Source organism: Hemiscyllium ocellatum, chromosome 32 (assembly GCF_020745735.1).
Source record: "Hemiscyllium ocellatum isolate sHemOce1 chromosome 32, sHemOce1.pat.X.cur, whole genome shotgun sequence".
Classification (NCBI taxonomy): domain Eukaryota; kingdom Metazoa; phylum Chordata; class Chondrichthyes; order Orectolobiformes; family Hemiscylliidae; genus Hemiscyllium; species Hemiscyllium ocellatum.
The window spans coordinates 12,878,991-12,897,963 of record NC_083432.1 but is presented as its reverse complement, the minus strand read 5'-3'; positions in this window follow the sequence as shown (position 1 = coordinate 12,897,963).

The following is an 18,973-nucleotide window of genomic DNA, read 5'->3' as shown; positions in this document are numbered from 1 at the left end:
AACAAATTGCTGCTTTATGCTAAAGCCAATTAAAGGCATTACTTTTTCAAAAAAGATCCAAAACATTTGATTTTTGTCATCTTTGGCATCAACTTTCAGTTAGTTCTCAAAATAAATCAGCAGCAAAGCAAAATTTTCAAAAAATTGTGTTTCTTGATGGGAAAAGAAACATTCTTCTAACAGCTGAGAACTAGTCAGTTAACATAATTGTTTAAAGACTCTGCTGTGGTCCAGTAGATAGAGAAATATTAGATTACTTACAATGGAAACAGGCCCCTCAGCCCAACAAGTCCACACTGACTCGCCCAAGCACAACCCACCCAGACCCATTCACCCAACACTACGGGCAATTTAGCGTGGCCAATTCACCTAACCTGCACATTTTTGAATGGTGGGCTAAACCGAAGCACCCAGAGGAAACCCACGCGGACACAGGGAGAATGTGCAAACTCCACACAGAGAGTCGCCTCTGGTGGGATTTGAACCCAGATCTCTGGCGCTGTGAGGTAGCAGTGCCAACCACTGTGCCACCGTACCTCCTGCTCCAGAGATATGTAATAACATATCTGAAAAGGTTGATTAGAAAAATCGGTTAATTTTTCATAAAAAGACTCACAATCCATTCTTCAATGAGTTTTTTCTTATGTTTTTCAAATGCTCTTTTGGCAAAGACAGTGTGATCAAACAGGACAATCTGATGGAAAGTCACCCTCAGCATCTCCCTTAGCATTACCTGGAGCCGTCAGCCTGGACTGAACCACTCAATTCCAATTGAGGCTGGTCAAAGCCAACGCCTTCTAAGTCTGAGGTAAGAATGTAAGTCCCCAATCCAATCTACTGCTCAAAATTCAGAAGAGAAATCAATTGTGGTTAAGGTAAGTGATTAAGAAAATAGTGACCTGGGCGAATCAGCTAATTCCTGCTCCTAAAAATATTTCTATTTGTTCAAATTGCATTTACAGTCAAAAGAATACTAGAACTTAGGAAAGTTCAATATCTATCCCTTTGGATTTAGTTTTTGTTTATAATCTTTAAGAATTTTGATGAAATCCTACATCTTAAACCTCAACCCTCTTCATTTATGTGACCAATATGAAAAATAGATAAGAATTTTGCATTTATATATCACCTTCACAACTTCAAGATGTCTAAAAGTACTCTCTGTCAAGGAGGTACATTATAAACTTCGTCACTGCAGAAAACATGGCACCCAAATTGAGCATAGCAAGCTCCCACAAACAACAGTATGATCACAACCTAACAAACAACGTAGGTCTTTTTCAATATATAGTTTGAGTTACATCACACTGTACGCTTTTGCTATACATTCTGTGTCCTATGATTTTATTCTCCACAACCACCTGATGAAGGAGCAGCGCCCCGAAAGCAAATGCTTCCAAATAGACCTGTTGGGCTATAACCTGGTGTTGTGTGAATTTTAACTTTGTACAGCCCAGTTCAACACCAGCACCTTCAAATCATGAAGATCATGACCAGATAATCTATTTTGATGATAACCGTTGTGAAAACCAAGATTCTTAAATGCATAAACACTGCAAATAACAGCAAGAATAGGCCATTCAGCCCTTCATGTCTGCTCTACCATTCAACGTGATCATGGGCTGACCATCTAATTCATTCTCCCCACATCCTTTGATCCCTTTAGACTCAAGAAATATGTCTAACTCCTTCTTGAAAACATTTAACGTTTTGGCCTTTCTATGGCAGAGAATTTCACAGGCTCATCACTCTCTGAGAGAAGAAATTTCTTCCGATCTCAGTTCAAAAAGGTTCACGTTGTATCCCTTAACACCGACCCCTGGCTCTGAATTACTGATCGGGGATACCCTTATGTGTTTATCTTATCTAGAATTTTATACGTTTCCACATGATTCCCCCTCATTTCTATAAACTCCAGTGAGTATAGTCCAACTGATCCAATCAGTCCTGCCATCCCCAGGATCAGTTTGGTAAACCACTGTTGCTTTCCCGCCACAGCCAAAACATCCTTCCCCAGATAAGGAGACCAAAACTGCACACAATACTCCACACGTGGGCTCACCAAATCCAATGCACAATTGCAGTAAGACATCTCTGCTCCTGTACTCAAATCCTCTCACTTTGAAGGCTAACGTACTATTTGCCTTCTTCACAGCCTGCTGAATCTGCATGCTAATTCTCAGCACCTGATGTGCAAGGACACCCAGGTCTCACTGCTCCTCCCTCTGTCCCAATCTATTGCCATTTGGAAAATCATCTGAATCTCGCTCCGCTCTTTTTCAAATAATGCTGTGCATTCTCGGGCAGATATGGCATCAGGATAGGATCTCATCCAAAAGGTGGCACCTCTGACAGTGCAGTACTCAGTCAGTACTGCAGCATGAGGGTCAGTTTGTACATTTTGTAGTCGAGGGCTGGATTTTCTGTCACGGGCAGGAACAGGAAATTAGGATTTGTTCCAGGTCATATTGAGATAGGTTGCCTTCACCAATGAAAGGGCAAGGATTGGAATTGCTGTCAGATAAGTTGAGCCAAATGGGTGACTATGCACTCAGTATTCAGGAGTCCCACTCGGCAAGCTGCTAGTTGCTGTTGTGAATGTGGAGTTAGTGATAGACAAGTTGAAGTGAATTTATTTCAATGCTTTAAACTACCATATCTGCTTGGCCATGCATGATTCTACAGGGATAAACCTATTAGAGGGCAGATACTGGATAAAAGGTGGGCTGGGGTATGAAGAGGTGGTTATCCTCAAGTGATCTATCAGCATCTCACACATAGGATCACTACAGTGTGGGAAGAGACTATTTAGCCCATTGAGTCTGCACTGACCCTCCAAAAAGCATCCCACCAAGACCCCCACCCTATTTCCCTAACTCTGCATTTACCAGAGCCAAATCACCTGCCTTGTACAGCTTTGGACTGTGGGAGGAAAGTGAGCACCCAGCAGAAATGGGCAGAATGTGCAAACACCAGACTGATAATCACCCAAGGCTGGATTGAACCTGGGTCCCTGGCGAAGCACCAGTGCTATCCACTGAGCCACTGTGCCAGCCGCTATGGTCCTGTGCTGAATGTGGGCTCTCTGCCTGACTGGCTGTAAATTCCGGTTGGCTGGGTAATGCGCCGTAATTGGCCTCTCTCCACTGCCTACAGCTTGTTGGCCGACTCATAGAATCCCCAATCACACCCAAACAGCTTCAGGCCAGGATTACGGTGGTAAAAATCAAACTGCTTGTTTGCCCACCGATGTCTGATCTTGATTCCAAATCGTTATAAAATCCACATCCAAGTCTCTAAAAAAAGATTGGCTCATGATCGAAGAGCCAAGTGTGCCAAATCTGAGGCACAGCTGCCAAAATCACAAACTGACCTAACCTGTCAGCATCATCACAATATCCATCTCTAAATGAGCTTATTTCTGACAGACAGTGTTTGTATTTGTCCTTTATCATAACTGCAATGTTTGATCAGTGTAACAATTACTCCTCTCTGTCCTTAGGTGACTGACTCCTCTCTAATTACAGTCTATTCTGATAAAAATCACTGGGTGCCTTTCGTGCATGCATTCAGACTGTTGTTCTGGGTATATGATACCTCCTGTCTCTGCCCCCAGTTATTAGCGTATTTATATGAATGAGCAATCATTTTCTACTTTGCCAAAGTCCCTTTCAAACACTATCATTTCACGGAAGATTAAAAGAAATCAACATAATTGCTGGCTTCGGAGGCAGTGGCTATTCTTAGCTGTGAATGGTTCAACCGTGCTGAGGGTGGGTTAGCTTGAAAAGCTATCCCAAGTGGGGGTCAGCTCTGTGCTCCCATAATAACTGAGATACAAAATGATTCAATACAAGCAAAAATCATTGTGTTCTCTGTGGGAGTCTTGCTCATACCCAAGTATTGTGTGCATTTGGCTATTGGCCAAATGTTAGAACATGGGATTAGGATTGTTGGGCACTTGTTCTTAACCATTGCAGCCTCAATGGGCTGGAGGGCTTTTTCTGGACTCTAGACAACTATGATATGAAAGACCTCTAGCATGACAGCAGCACTTAAGATAAATGCTTATGTAACCTGTACAGTGCTTGCAGCAATATGATAAATTGGAGCACTATGTACAGTTCTGTTTGTCCTGCAATAGAAGCATGTTATTAACTTGAAGAGGGTGCAGAAAAGATTTATCAGCATGTTACTGGGACTGGAGGGCTTGAGTTATAAGGAGAGGCTGGATAGCCTGGAGTGTGTAAGGTTGAGGGATGACATTTATAAAATCAAGAGGGGCATAAATAAGATGAATAAGGGTCGGAGAGTCCAAAATGAGAAGGCATAATTTTAAGGTGAGAGGAGAAAGAATTTAAAGCAATCTGAGGGGCAACATTTTCACACAGAGGGTGGTTCGTATGCAGCATGGACTGGCAGAAGAAGTGCTAGATGTAGATACAGTGACAACATTTAAAAGACATTTGGACAGGTACATGAATAGGAAAGGATAGTGGTAGATGCAGGTACAGTTACAACTTTTAAAAGACATTTGGAGAGGTCCACGATTAGGACAAGTTTAAAAGGGATATGGAGCAAATACAGGCGAATGGAACTGGTTTAGTTTGGGAACATGGTCAGCGTGGATGAGTTAGTCAGAGAGTCTGTTTCCATACTGTGTGACTCAAAGACTCTAATTCTTAGAATGCAACCAGTTAAGTCAAAAGGGTAGCTTACCCTCATCCACAACAAAACTCAACACTAAATTGGACCCAGCATGCTAGGATTGGTCCCAACCAAAGCTTTTGCAAATGTAACAAATCATTGGAACTATAACCCCAGCTGCAATAAATAGCCATTAATTTTCTGTGTTTCCTATAGAAAAACATCCAAATCCCTTCAAACATGAACATTTAATAGTTTACTGAATATCAGCTAGATACCTTCTGATCTACGGAGACTGGGTCAGGAGCTGTAGTTTCTTTAAAGATCACAATTCCAATTTTGGAAGATCTGAAGCTACAGGTCGTTCTGCTATAACACGGGTTTCATCAGCGCGAATTTGCTATTACACGATTGATGAATTGTGGATAATACAAACTTTCTATTAGCGACTTTCTACAGTGTGATTTTCTGGAGCAGTTTTCCATTGTGCAATGTTTTATAGCGCAAGGTGGCAGAGGAACACAACTGTTGAGTAATAGCAGAATGACCTGGACCACTTTTTGAATCTGAGGATTAAAGGTCGTTAGCTCCACACTATTTGCTCATTTCCCTGCCATGAATTGCTTGAGAACCTTCTCTTTGTTTTTATTAATTATGCCAAGTTAATCACTTCCATAAGCCTTCTGAGTTTCCATGATCTCTAGTATGTTTTTAGAGTTTTCTACACTGAATTCGCCATTTCAATTTAACTTCTCTCAAACACGAAGGCACTCATGTTTACTTTTATTAATACCTTCCTGTGTACATACTTAGAAATGATCATACAATTTGTTTTTATATTTCTTACTAACTTAATCTCAAAGGTTTGACTTTAAGAGAACACTTTAGTTGCTGTTCTCCAAGTTAACAAGTGAAGCAGCCTCCTGGAATAAAATTGATCATTTGTCCTTAATTGTATTTGAGGCAGAAACTCCACCCCTCAGAGCACTGCTAACCAACCAGTTGCCACTGTTGGGACAGCATGAGACTAGGGATAGAGCAGTGGATCTAACTCAACAAGTGATCTGGGGTCATGCCATTACCTAGTTGGGCAAAACCCAGCCAGGAAAGCAGGCTGTTGGAACAGAAGGGCCAGAGGTGGGGGCACAGTAGTGTCACACATTGTGGGGACGCCTCTGTTGAGCTGAAGTGTTGCATTCAGGAGGGACAGTCCAACCACCATCCTGATCAGAGAGGCTGCTGGGCTAGCCACTGCCAGTTAAGCCCAGCAGTGGTGGCATTAATTACCAAATTAAGGGTGTCAATTGGCTCAGGTTGGGGTACTGCCCAAAATGCACAAATTGCAGGGGAGAGGGAGCTAGGACAGAGATGGAGCTGGTACAGGAAGCATGTTATTAATTGAGAAGAATTGAGAGAATGCAGAAAAGTTTTACCAGGGTGTTACCAGGACTGTAGGTGTTGAGTTGTAAAGAGAGGTTGGACATTTTCCCCTGGAGGAAGAAGGTTGAGGGGTGACCTTACAGAGTTTTATAAAATCATAAGGGGTATAGATAAAATGAATAGAAAAGGTCTTTCTCCCAGGTAGGAAGTTCAAAAATAGAAGGCATATATTTAAGGAGAGAAGAGAAAAATTTAAAAGGGACCTGGTAGGTAACTTTAACACACAAGGGTGAGCTGCCAGAGGACATGATGGATGCAGATGTAATTGTAACATTTAAAAGACATTTGGATAGGTATATGCATAGGAAAGGTTTAGAGGGACATTGGCCAGGCACAGGAAAATGGGACTAGTTTTGTTTGGGAAGCCTGGTTGGCATAGACAAGTTGGATGGAAGGGTCTGTTTCCATGCTGTATGACTCTATGACACTATGTTCACAGATCCAGAACTGGTCACAGAGAGAGGGCTCGTCACAGAGCGAGGGATGGTCACAGTACCTCTGCATTATACACACTATGAGGGAAGAAACCAGTTCAATCCTACTTCTATTTTCTCATTCATCTTTAACTTTTCATTTGCCATTAGGCTCTGCCAGTCCTCAGGCTGAACTGTTCACCTCCTCAATATTATAAAATCCCATCTATTTAATCCATTCTGAGCCTTAGCTACTTGAGTTAACTTCCTGTTGGGATTTTATTTCTCAATGAAATTAGTTTTGTGAGAATTATGAATTAATTATTTATTTTAAATATCGTTCATCTACTACCATTTCTTTCAATTTAATTTTCCAGTATTCCTTAGTAGTTTGACCCTTGAGCCAACATAATTATTTTTCTACATGTTCAGTACTTAGCTGGGAATGCTGTGCACAAGTCAGGTTAAGCAGTGGCCCATGGGAAGCATTTGAAGGAATGTAGGAACAGTGGACAAAATTTAACAGTTGGGAGATGGACAGCAGGCGACTCCTCTAACTGGGCATGATGATGTGAGACAAGGTGTCCAGTATCACAGCTGAACCCAACATTGCAACGCTTAAAAGTTGAGATCCCACTTACCTTCGTTTAAGGCCAACAGATTCAAACAGAGAGTGGTACATGAATGAAACGTGCTGCCAGAGGAAGTGGTAGAGATGGGTACAATTGCAACGTTTAAAGGACAGGTACATGGGTAGGAAAGATTTGGAAGGAAATAGACCGGGCACAGGCAGGTGGGACTAGTTCAGAATGGGATGCCTGGTTGGCATGGACGAGTTGAACTGAAGAGTCTGTTTCTGTGCTGTATGACTCTATGACTGATTAATTTCAGTGCTCATCAAAACCTTTGTGGGGTACATCGTATGACAGAGTAGTAGTCTCCCTACTTCTGATTTAATGCAGTCTGTATGATTTAATGGTGATTGTACAGGAATTGGGAATTGTTGACTTAGGGAGCTGCAAACTGGGATGAAAAAACAGGAGAAGAGAGCACTAGGGCAGGGGAGCCTGTTACCGAGCATGTAAGTAGAGGTCAATTTTTCCTCTGAGGAGATGAAGGGTTAATGTCTGAGAAACTCATTTGCAAGAAGGGCTTGAGCTGAGGGGTATATGATTTCAGAGCAGTCTGCAGCAACAGTTGCTGGGAGAAATATTCAACCTGATCCAGAGAGAAGGAGGGAGAAGAGCTCTGATTTCCATGGTTACCAGAGAATTATTATGATGCAGAAGAAGGCTCTTTGTGCCTGCATCAGCTCTATTATCTGCCTTAACTCCATATTACCTCCAAAAAAAAAGTATTCTCATTCATGTTTCCATTGAACTGGCCTCCCTACATTCCCAGCAACCAACCCACCAGCTACATGAGTGAACTTGGACAACCAGTAAGACCAGGGAAGGGAACATGGGCAGGTACATTCCAGGAGAAGACACAACCCTGAGTAAAGGTGTTTCCAGGTTGTGCATCAGCTGCCTTCAGATGGGTGAGCAGTGCAGTCAGCTCTGCCTATCTTGGGAGGAGATAACATTGCTATGTGACACGAGTGGTGGGGAGCTTATTTTCTCTGGTGTGGCTGGCTATCCATCGTCTGTAGGACTGAAGATAATGACGCCACTGAACTTCCATGTATCAAGATCATTTTGAGCATTTGTAGATGATCTGTGTGCAGTCTCATATCCTGTGGGTCACCGTTGTGTTAAAGACATAAAAATGCACCGTTCAGGGGAGTGGAAATCTTCATTCATTTCACCATTGATGGCAAGACCAAGGCTGAAAGATTGATCGGCTTCGAGGCTGTGCTGGAGTTCCCTAACATACAAAGAATTCATTGATTCTTCTCATGTCATTATTCGGAAAACAAGGCCAAAGCCGGGGGTTTTCGACTCTCCGAGCAGTTTGCCCATTCCAGAACATGGAGAGTGTCTGTTATTCCCAACCTTATATATCCTACAGTGTGTGCATACCACCTTAGGGATAGTCAAAATGCCTTTTTTCTCAAACGTTCATTCATACAACATCTCTTTGTGCTCAGTTGGAGAGCTGGTTGATTGGAGATGAGAAGGAGTGCCTTCTTGATGCCTGTCAGATATCCAGGGTCTCGAAGGAAGAGAATTACAATGCCAGCTATGCCTCCACCAGAGTGATCATTGGGAGAACAATAGGTCGGCTTAAGATACAAACTTGTTGCCTCAGCTGTCTGATACAGCATCATAATATCTCATAGATTATTTTCCCCACAAATATTGGGGTCGAGAGTGTGGTGCTAGAAAAGCACATCAGTCCTGATGAAGGGCTTATGCCTGAAACGTTAATTCTCCTGCTCCTCAGACGTTGCCTGACCTGCTGTGCTTTTCCAGTACCCTACTATCGACTCTGATCTCCAGCATCCACAGTCCTCGCTTTCTACTAGTCTCAGATATTGGGTAATCTGACAACGCAAAGAGCAGCTGAGGAGATGTTGAGCTGCCCTGATTCCTTAGATGCTGAGTCAAGCCATCACTCAGTGGGTGAACAAGACATTGATGATGACCTTGACAGTCCACACGGAGGGCGGGTGCCAGGGACAATGAGAGACTGAGGTGATTCAGCTAAGGCATTGTTGTTAGTGCATAGGCTGCAATATAGAGGCACTGTATGATTTACATCCTAACCAGTGAATCAAGCACTGACCACATTCTGGAAATGTTCCTACAAAGGCCTTTGATTTTCTGTTGCCAATACATTGTATGTTAGTCATCACTTCAGCATTTCATGATCAAATATCTATCATAATGGACATGTAATAAAGAGGAGGTGGAGATTAGAGTGGTGCTAGAAAAGCACAGCAGGTCAGGCAGCATCCGAGGAGCAGGAAAATCCACGTTTCAGGCAAAAGCCCTTAATCATTCCTGCACTACCTTTTCCAGCACTAATCAAATCTTGACTCTAATCTCCAGCATCTGCAGTACTCACATTCACCTATAAAGAGGAGATGAGCAATGCAACACTCAGCTGTACACAGACAGCAAACCCCAGCACTAGTCTCTCTGTGACTGTCGTGACTTACGTTTGGTTATGGATGGCTAACCTCAGCATTGGGCTTCTGTCAGAGTCACAGTCTCTCAATGGAGGAGACCACAGGTTCAGAGCACAGGGAGATCCCAGAGTTCACAGTCAGGACGAAAACATCCACTGACCAAACCCAAGAGCAAATAATCAATCTGTCAGTTTTTCGCACACCTCCTACATACAACAAACTGCTGCACAACACAAACAACTCCAAAGCCTTAATATTATCCCGGGACTCAGTTTCAACCTGGGACTCAGTTTCATCCTGGGAGTCAGTATTATCCCGGGACTCAATATTATCCTCGGGCTCAGTATTATCCTGGGACTCAGTATTATTCTGTAGCTGTTCCAAAAACGATGCTGTGCCACTAACTGTCAGTGCTACTGTTTGGTTGTTGCATTTAACCCCTCGGTGGTCTAAGTAGGCGATCGAGAGGGAAGTGCAAAACAAGTCTGGGAAAGTACATGCACCCTCTGTGTGTCCCTCCTCCTGCAGAGAAATCAATGGTAGGCCTGTGAAAATGATATCTGCTCTCATTGCTGAATGATCTGATGAAGAGGATACACAAAATATATAACCGCCTTACAAGGAGTTCAAAGAAGATTATTCTTGGTATGAAGGGCTTGTCTGATCAAGAAAGGCTGAACAATTTAGAAGGATACCCATTGGAGTTGAGAAGATTATGAGTGATCTTATTGAAGCATATAAGATATTGAGTGGACTGCTTAAGATGGATACCCAGAGAATATTTCTTCCAGTGGTGGAGATTAAAACTAGGGAACATGCATAAACAAAAAGATATCTCCCTTTTATGATGAAGAGTTTAACTGACAACTAAACTTTCAATTGTCCACCTCATGTGTTTTGCATAATGCTGAACAGGTAGTGCTGGAGTTGGGGAATTGTTGTAGTAGGAGGTAGGGAATGATTGTTGGTGTGGGAGTTCATGGATTTGAACTGCAAGACTGTCCAGCCCTCACACCCATCCCTCCCACTACAAATCACACGCCCCCTAAGAATTCATTCCATCCCACCTCACAACCTCAGCACCAACCCCTAACCATCAGCAAAGGGACAAGAAATTAATATGATGGAGGATATTTGAGGCACAACCTGTCATGGAATGTTGGGCCTGGGGACAGAGTTGTGCATTGTCCAGCGACTGGACTTGATGACATCACTCAGACCTGACCTGGGGTTACTTCAAAGTACAGCAGCATGTAGTGAGGAGGTGGCTCAGGCATGCAGACCCATGGCAGTACATTTCTGGTGGATGTGAGCAGGAGGAGAGAGGTCCAGCCAAGGATGAGGGGTTGAATGGCCTTGACCCCCAGAAAGGGCAAGGGTATCGGGAAAGATTTGGGGTCATGAGGGATCTGAATTGAAAACTGTTTTTATTCATTTAAAGTCATAGGATCATGGAGTCATAGAGATGTACAGCATGGAAATGGACCCTTCAGTCCGACTTGTGCATGCTGACCAGATATCCTAAATTAATCTAGTCCCATTTACCAACACTTGACCCATATCCCTCTAAACCCTACTTATTCATGGAACTATCCAGATGCCTTTTAAATGCTGGACCAGCGTCCACCACTTCCTGTGGCTCATTCCATACATGCACCACCCTTTGCGTGAAAAATCCGAAGATCCCTTTTAAATTTTTCACCTCTCACCCTAAACCTATACCCTCTAGTTCTGGACTCCCCCACCCCAGGGAAAAGACTTTGTCTATTTATTCTATCCATGCCCCTCATGATTTTATAACCTTCTATAAGGTCACCCCTCAGCCTCTGACGTCCTGGAGAAAACAGCCTTAGCCGATTCAGCCTCTCCCTATAGCTCAAATCCTCCAACCCTGGCAACATCCCTATAAATCTCTTCTGAACCCTTTCAAGTTCATAACATCTTTCCGATAGGAGACCAGAATTGCACACAATATTCCAAAAGTGGCCTAACCAATTTGTGGGGTGTGGCCGTCGCTGGCTGGCCAGCATGTATTGCCCATCCCAGGTTGCCCTTGAGAAGGTGGGGATGAGCTGCCTTCTAGAGCTGCTGCAGTCCATATGCAATGGGTTGACCCACAATGTCATGAGGGAGAGAATTCCATGATTTTGATCCATTGACAGTGAAGCAACATTAATACATTTCCAAGTCAGAATGATGAGTGACTTGGAGGGGAACGTTCAGGTGGTGGTGTTCCCATGTATCTGCTGCCCTTGTCCTTCTCGATGGAGGTGGTCATTGTTTTGGAAGACGCTGTCTGGGGATCTTTTGTGAATTTCTGCAGTGCATCTTGCCATAGTACACACTGCTGCTACTGAGCCTTAGTGGGGAGGAAATTGATGTGGTGCCAATTAAGCGGGCCACTTTATCCTGGATTGTGTGAAGCTTCTTGGGTGTTATTGGAGCTGCATCGCTCTAGACAAGTGGGGAGAATTCCATCCCACTCCTGACATGTGCTTTGTCGATGGTGGGCAGGCTTTGGGGAGTCACAAGGTGACTTACTCACTGCAATGTTCCTACCTTCTGACCTGCTCATGTAGCCACAGTGTTTATGTGGTAAGTCCAGTTGAATTTCTTGTCAATGATAACCCAAGGATGTTGATAGTGGGGTTTCAGTGATGGTGACACCATTGAATGTCAAGAGGCAGTGATTAGATTGTCACTTGTTGGTGATGATCAAAGCCTGGCATTTGTATGGCTGGAATATTACTTCCTACTTGTCTGTCCAAGTCGGAATATTGTCCAGATCTTGTTGCATTTGAGCTTCAGTATCTGAGGAGTTGAAAATGGTGCTGAACATTGTGCAATCATCAACAATCATCCCCACTTCTGACCTTATACGGAGGGAGATTCATTGATGAAGCAGCTGAAGATGGTTGGGCCTAGGACACTACCTTGAGGAACTCCTACAGATATGTCCTGCATCTGCGATGACTGACCTCAATCATGGCCAATTTCCTAATTGCCAGGTATGACTCTAACCACTGGAGATTTTGCCCCTGATACCCATGATCTCCAGTTTTTCTCGGGCTGTCTGATGCCACACTCAATCGAATGCAACCTTGATGTCTGGGGATGTCACTCTCACCACACCTCTGGAATTCAGTTCTACTGTCCATGTTTGAACCAAAGCTGCAATGAGTGGTCCTGGCAAAACCCAAACTGGGCGTCACTGAGCAGGTGTATGCTGAGCAGGTGCTGCTTGCTAACACTGTTGATGACACCTTCCAGCACATTACTGATGATCGACAGGAGACAGTTTGGGACAGTAATTGACTGGATTGGCTTTATCCTGTTTGTCATGTGCAGGACAGAGCTGAGAAACTTTCCACATTTTCAGGTAGTTGCCAGTGGTGTAACTGAATTGGAAGAACTTGGCTAGGGGAGCATCAAATTTTGGAGCACAAGTCTTCAGTACTTTTGCCAGAATGTTGTCAGGGCCCATCCACTTGGCATTTCAGACTAAAGATCTCTGCGAAAGCTTCAGCCTTATCTTTTACACTGACATACTGAGCTCTTCCATCATTGAGAATGGGGATATTTGTGGAGCTTCCTACTCCAGTTAGCTGTTTGGTTGACCACCACCATTCGTGACATGATGTGGCTGAACTGCAGAGCTAGATCTGATCTGTTAGTTGTGGGATCGCTTAAGTTTGTCTGTCACTTGCTGCTTAAGCCATTTGGCATGCAAGTAGTCTTGTTTGGTAGTTTCACCAGATTGAGGCCTCATCTTCAAGTGCTGTTCTTGGCATGCCCTCTACATTCCACTGAACAAGGGTTGATCCCCTGACTTGATGGTAATGGTTAAGTGGGGGATATGCCAGGCCATGAGGTTACAATTGTATTAGAGAACAATTCTACTGCTAATGGCTCCCAGCACCTCATAGATGCCCAGTCTTAAGCTGCTTGATCTGTTCAGAGTTTGTCTCATTTAACAGGTTGATGCACACAATATGACAGAGGGCATTCTCAATGTAAAAGCCAGATTTTATTTTCACAGGGACTGTGTAGTGGTCACTCTTACTGATAGTGTTATGGACATATGCACTTGCAGCCAGCAGATTGGTAAGGATGAGGTCAAGTATGCTTTTCCTACTTGTTGGTTCCCATACCTCCTGCCACAGATCCAGTCAAGCAGCTGTGTCCTTTAGCACCTGAACAGCTCGATCAGTGGTACTGCTGCCATCCTCATTCTATTCCCTTGCCATCCTCAGCACTTCCTCTAAGTTCAACATTGAGAAGTACTAATTCATCAACTGAGGCAGGACGGTGCATTGTAATCAGCAGCAGGTTTCCTTGCCCATATTTAACCTAAAGCCATGAGGTTTCATGGGACCTGGAGTCAATATTAAGGACATCGAGAGCAACTCCCACCTGACTGTGTACCACTGTGCTGGTCTCTCGGCAGAATCTGTCCTGCTGGCAAGACAGGATATATCCAGAGATGGTGCTAGTCGTGTGTAGGACGTTGTCTGTTAGATATGATTCCGTTAGTTTGACAATATCAGGCCGTTGCTTGACCAGTCTGTGAGACAGCTCTGCCAATTTTCACACTAGCCCCAGATGTTAGTGAGGAGGACTTTGGAGGGTCAGCAGGCCTGTGTTTCTGCCATTGTCTTTTCTGGTGCCTAGGTCAATGCCAGGTGATCTGTTCAGTTTTATTTCTCTGAGATGTTGCAGTGACTGGTGCAACTGAATGGTTGTCTGGAGTCACATGTAGTCCAGACCAGGTAAGGATGGCAGTTTCCTTCCCTGAAGAACATTCATGAGACAGATGGGTTTTTAAAAACAGCAATGTTTTCTTTGCAATTCTGTTTTATTTCGTTCAAATGAACCTACATCCTAGGACATTAATCTGGGATCTATGCTATTAATTATTACTACATTATAATTGTGACATTGTCATAATGGCACCATCTCCCATGGAAGATGCAGGGCTGCCCATTCATTCACACATGATGAGAGATAGACGGGGCACTGCAATATCATGCAATGACAAACTCTGAAAACTGCAGGTATATGGCAACAGAATGTGGCTCATGTCCAACTCTGCAGCACATATTAGATTGTCTGCAGTTCACACAAAAAGCTAACGTTTTGTCTCCGTGTAGCATCATTTGTGAGCTCAAGATAGCCCAAAGTATTTTCCAAGCAACAAAGGATTTTTGAACTCTGGTCATGTTGCCAGGAAAAGCAGCAGCTAATTTGTGCACAGCCAAACGCCCTCCAACAGAAATGCGTTAATGACCAGGAAATCTCTCTTTAGCAATGTGAGTTGAGTGATAATGACAAGAACACCACAGAGAACTGCTCCACTTTGCTCAAAAATTATACTGTGATATTTTCTGTGCTTACTTGATGTCTCCTCTGAAAGACAGTTCATTTAACAGAGATGCACGGACTCAGAACTAAACCGGTGAGTCCGGCTGGATTACATGTATGCGATGTATGGATAAGGTGACCATCTATTACTTTTTCTAACAGCCAATTAAATTACCACAACGAAATTCCAAATTCATTTCTTGAAATCACTAAAATGTTAATGCATGACTTTAAAAGGATGAGGAGTTTCTCTTGGAAACCTCTGTCATTCTAACAGGACTAGACAGGCTAAACACAATCAGCACTGGTGAGTCCAGAACTAGGGGTCACAGTTTGAGGATGGGAGTAGGTCATTTAACTCTGGGATGAGGCAAAATTCATTCATCCAGAGTAAGATGGGCCCATGGAATTCTCTGCCACACAGAAAACAACTAAGAACAAAGGATTGAATGATTTCAAGAAGGAGTTAGGTGTGGTTCTTCAGGTTAAAGGGATCGAAGGCTACATGGAGAAGGTAGGAGCGAGGTAATAAGTTGGATGATCAGCCATGATCATAATCAGTAGTGGAGCAGGCTCAAAGGGCTGAATGGCCTACTCCTCTTTTCTATGATGAGGACTCAGGCGTTCCAATGAAAAATCCTGGGGTGGATTTTTATCATCATCCACAGCTGCCTCAGGAGCAAATCACTTTCACCAGGCAATTTCCGTCCAAGGATTTTAAAGGTGGGTAATTCATTTTAGCATGATACCACTGACAGAGTGACATTGAGGATTGACTCCAGCAGTTCTTTTCCACTTTTCTTGCAGCCACAAACTGTAAATAGTCATCAATTGTTTTGAGATTTATTTAAATCAACAAGACCCAGTGGTCCAAATCCACTGAATGTGAGATCAGACAGCACAGGTCAATGCTTGTTGTAGGGGCAGGTCCCTCATCTTGCCAGAAGTGCCTACATGTGCTAACCTTCCAAGGAAGGACCTCAGCATCTCAGAGGACCCATGACAAGGCTAAGTGATTAGGGTATGGGGAGATCTCAGGAAGAGAGAAAGAATGTGGCTCCCAGTGACAGCTCACTACTTAATTTCCAGTCTCTCAATTAGCCACTGATTCTGTTTGAAAGAGAACCCCCACCTCAAGTTGGAAGGGAGTAACTATTGGGAACTCAGCTGACTTAATCCCAATGATGGTGGGCTATAGCGCTTAAACAATTATACCACCATCCCTAATCCCCATATCCACTGTGTCACCACCCACAAGTTTACCCAAGCGGGATTCACAAAGAGCACCATTTCAGTTACAAAATCCTCAACTGACCCAACCTCATGACTCATCATTGGCTCATTGGCTCATCATTGTTACAGGAAGGAAGTGTGTTTCTATCTTAGAATCCCTGCTGAGGCAGGTAAAGGTTTTTTGAGACTGCACCAACATCTGAAGAGCACCCCATCCAGACCCAACCCCTCCCCCAACCTATAAGCCCACATTTTCCATGACCAATCAACCTAGCCTACACATTTTTTCACACAGAGTTGGACATGGGAAGAAAGGGTTAACTCTACACTGTCTGTGGAGGCTGCAATTGAACCTAGGCCCCTAGTACTGTGAGACAGCAGTGCTGACCACTGAGCCACCGTGCCATGTGTTTGTTGAAAAGCCCGAATGTCAATGAATGCTCAAGGTTTCCAAGTGTAACTGTGACAGTTCAATCACCTTGTCACTGCTTATCCAGTAATGGCCATAATAGACACCCTCAAGTGGAACAGTGCAACTCAAGTGGATAAAAACTGTCAGCTTTAGTTTGCATTTTACTTAATGCTCAGTCCCCTGCTCCTGTAGAAAATATGCTGGAATAATTCAGAGCAGATTACTGTCTGAGGTGTAGCTAAAGATAAATAGCAGCCATGAGTATTCAATGCAGTAAGACAATTAACCTCCACCCTACTGGAGCTGCCTTTCTTAACCCATTGTCTATCACCACAGTTACAACTTTTCGCTTCTTTAATATTTCTTTGATTTGTCATTTGACATATTTATCTTCATGATGAATTTGAGAACAATTTAACTGAAGAAATATACAATTGTAGTGAGAATGTGAAGCCCACTACCACGTGCAATACTCGAGATGAATATCTTTGGTGCATTTAGGGGCAGCTCTTTAACCAGATGAGGAAGAAAGGAATAGAAGCTGCAGCTTTGGTATTCTACATAATTCTAATTAATGTGGTCTGTAGGAAGAGGGAACATGTTTAGGAACTGGAAAATACCTTTTCAGTTTATTAACTCCTTCAGATCCCTATGCAATGTCTCCCTTTTCTCATTTTATTTTGCCTCATCCAATTATTGTTATACATTTGCTGATATATTACAATCACCACTAGCCTGTCTCCCTCCAGGTCTTTGATTCAGACAATTTGGAGGTTTCACTATTTTGCCTGATTGTGTTCCCTATGGACTTGGAAGTATTGTAGCTTGTCGGGCAGAAGGTATTGACTTGGACTGTCTTCCTAATGATCTAAAGTCTGTCATTCTCTCTTCAACTGTAGGATCTTTAACTACTTGTATTCCTTTAGTAGAAGACGTTGGTGATGTGCATCTAATCTACATAGTGGTCGTCTATAGCAGGCAATATGTTTCTTTGCAGTTTCTTGGATTTGTGCATGTTGTCTGTCTCTTTTTAGTGGTCATTTGTGGAGCTGGATGCACAATATATCAGAGTTGTGTCAGTGAAATGTGATACTCACTGTTTCTGTCGATATTTGATAAAGTGAGTAGACATTTTGCTCCAATTTCTTGAACATATTGGGGTTTTGCCTTCTCCTCCAGCAATTGGTGAAACCAACTTGTTCACTCCCTCAATTGTGTTAAGTAGAGATTAATTCTTGCTTGATGTAATACCCTTCAATGTTGTTCGGGTTTCTTCTCTGGAAGGAGGTGAGGTTGGACATTTTGTTTAAGCATTTCCCTTCCCAATCACCTCAGCCCCTAATCAAGGACATGAATTTAGAGGAAAGGGTTGTTCACTACTGTGTGACAATCTGATTCAACTTAGTTTTTTCATCTATCAATCATTGTACATCCTCTCAAGTATTGTTGGCTGTTCAGAGGCCTCTGGGTTTGTATTTATTCTCAAATGCTGTAGCCACTTGCAATCTGAATTCTTTCAGTTTTGATGACAATGAACAACATTCCAACCAAGCTGCTACAGTCACAAAATTCCACCTCATTTCCAATATGAAACGATTAGTGATTTTTGTGAAGATTTGTAGCTCAGGTTGATGGAAAGTGTGTAAGTTAACTCGCTGAGCTGGAAGGTGCAGGACATGCCACCAGAGTTTCACCAGAGACTCTCACTGATGATGTTACCTCGTCATGGTGGTGCAACTTCTAAAAACAAGTCTTCCAGCTCAGCAAGTTAATTTACATACTTAGTACGAAGCAATTCTTTTATTCCAATCTAACTATTCTGGAAAAGATTCTCAAAAATTGTGTGTTAGGCCAAAATTGCATATTTCTTTACATTATAGAGTCAAGCAAATTAACCAACACTTATCTGATTCAAGCATCTTGAATTGCAATTTTGCAGAATTCTCTGGTCCATGAATGTAGGAGTTCTCTGTTAGAGTCATAGAGATGTACAGCATTGAATCAGACCCTTTGTCACAACTCATTCATGCTGACCAGATATCCTAAATTAATCTAGTCCCATTGGCCAACATTTGGTCCATATCCTACTAGACCCTTGCTATTCACATACCCATTCAGATGCCTTTGAAATGTAACTATCAGCCTCCACCACTTCCTCGGGCAGCTCATTTCATGCATGCATGACTCTCTGTAAGGAAAAGTTTCCCCTTAGGTGCCTTTTATATCTTTCCTCCAGTTTTGGATACCGTCACCCTGGGAAAAAGGCCTTGGCTATTCACCCTATCCATGTCTCTCATGATTTTATAAACCTCTTTAAGGGCACACCTCAGACTCTGACGCTCCAGGGAAAATAGGCTTAGCCTATTCAGCTTCTCCCTGTAGCTCAAGTCCTCC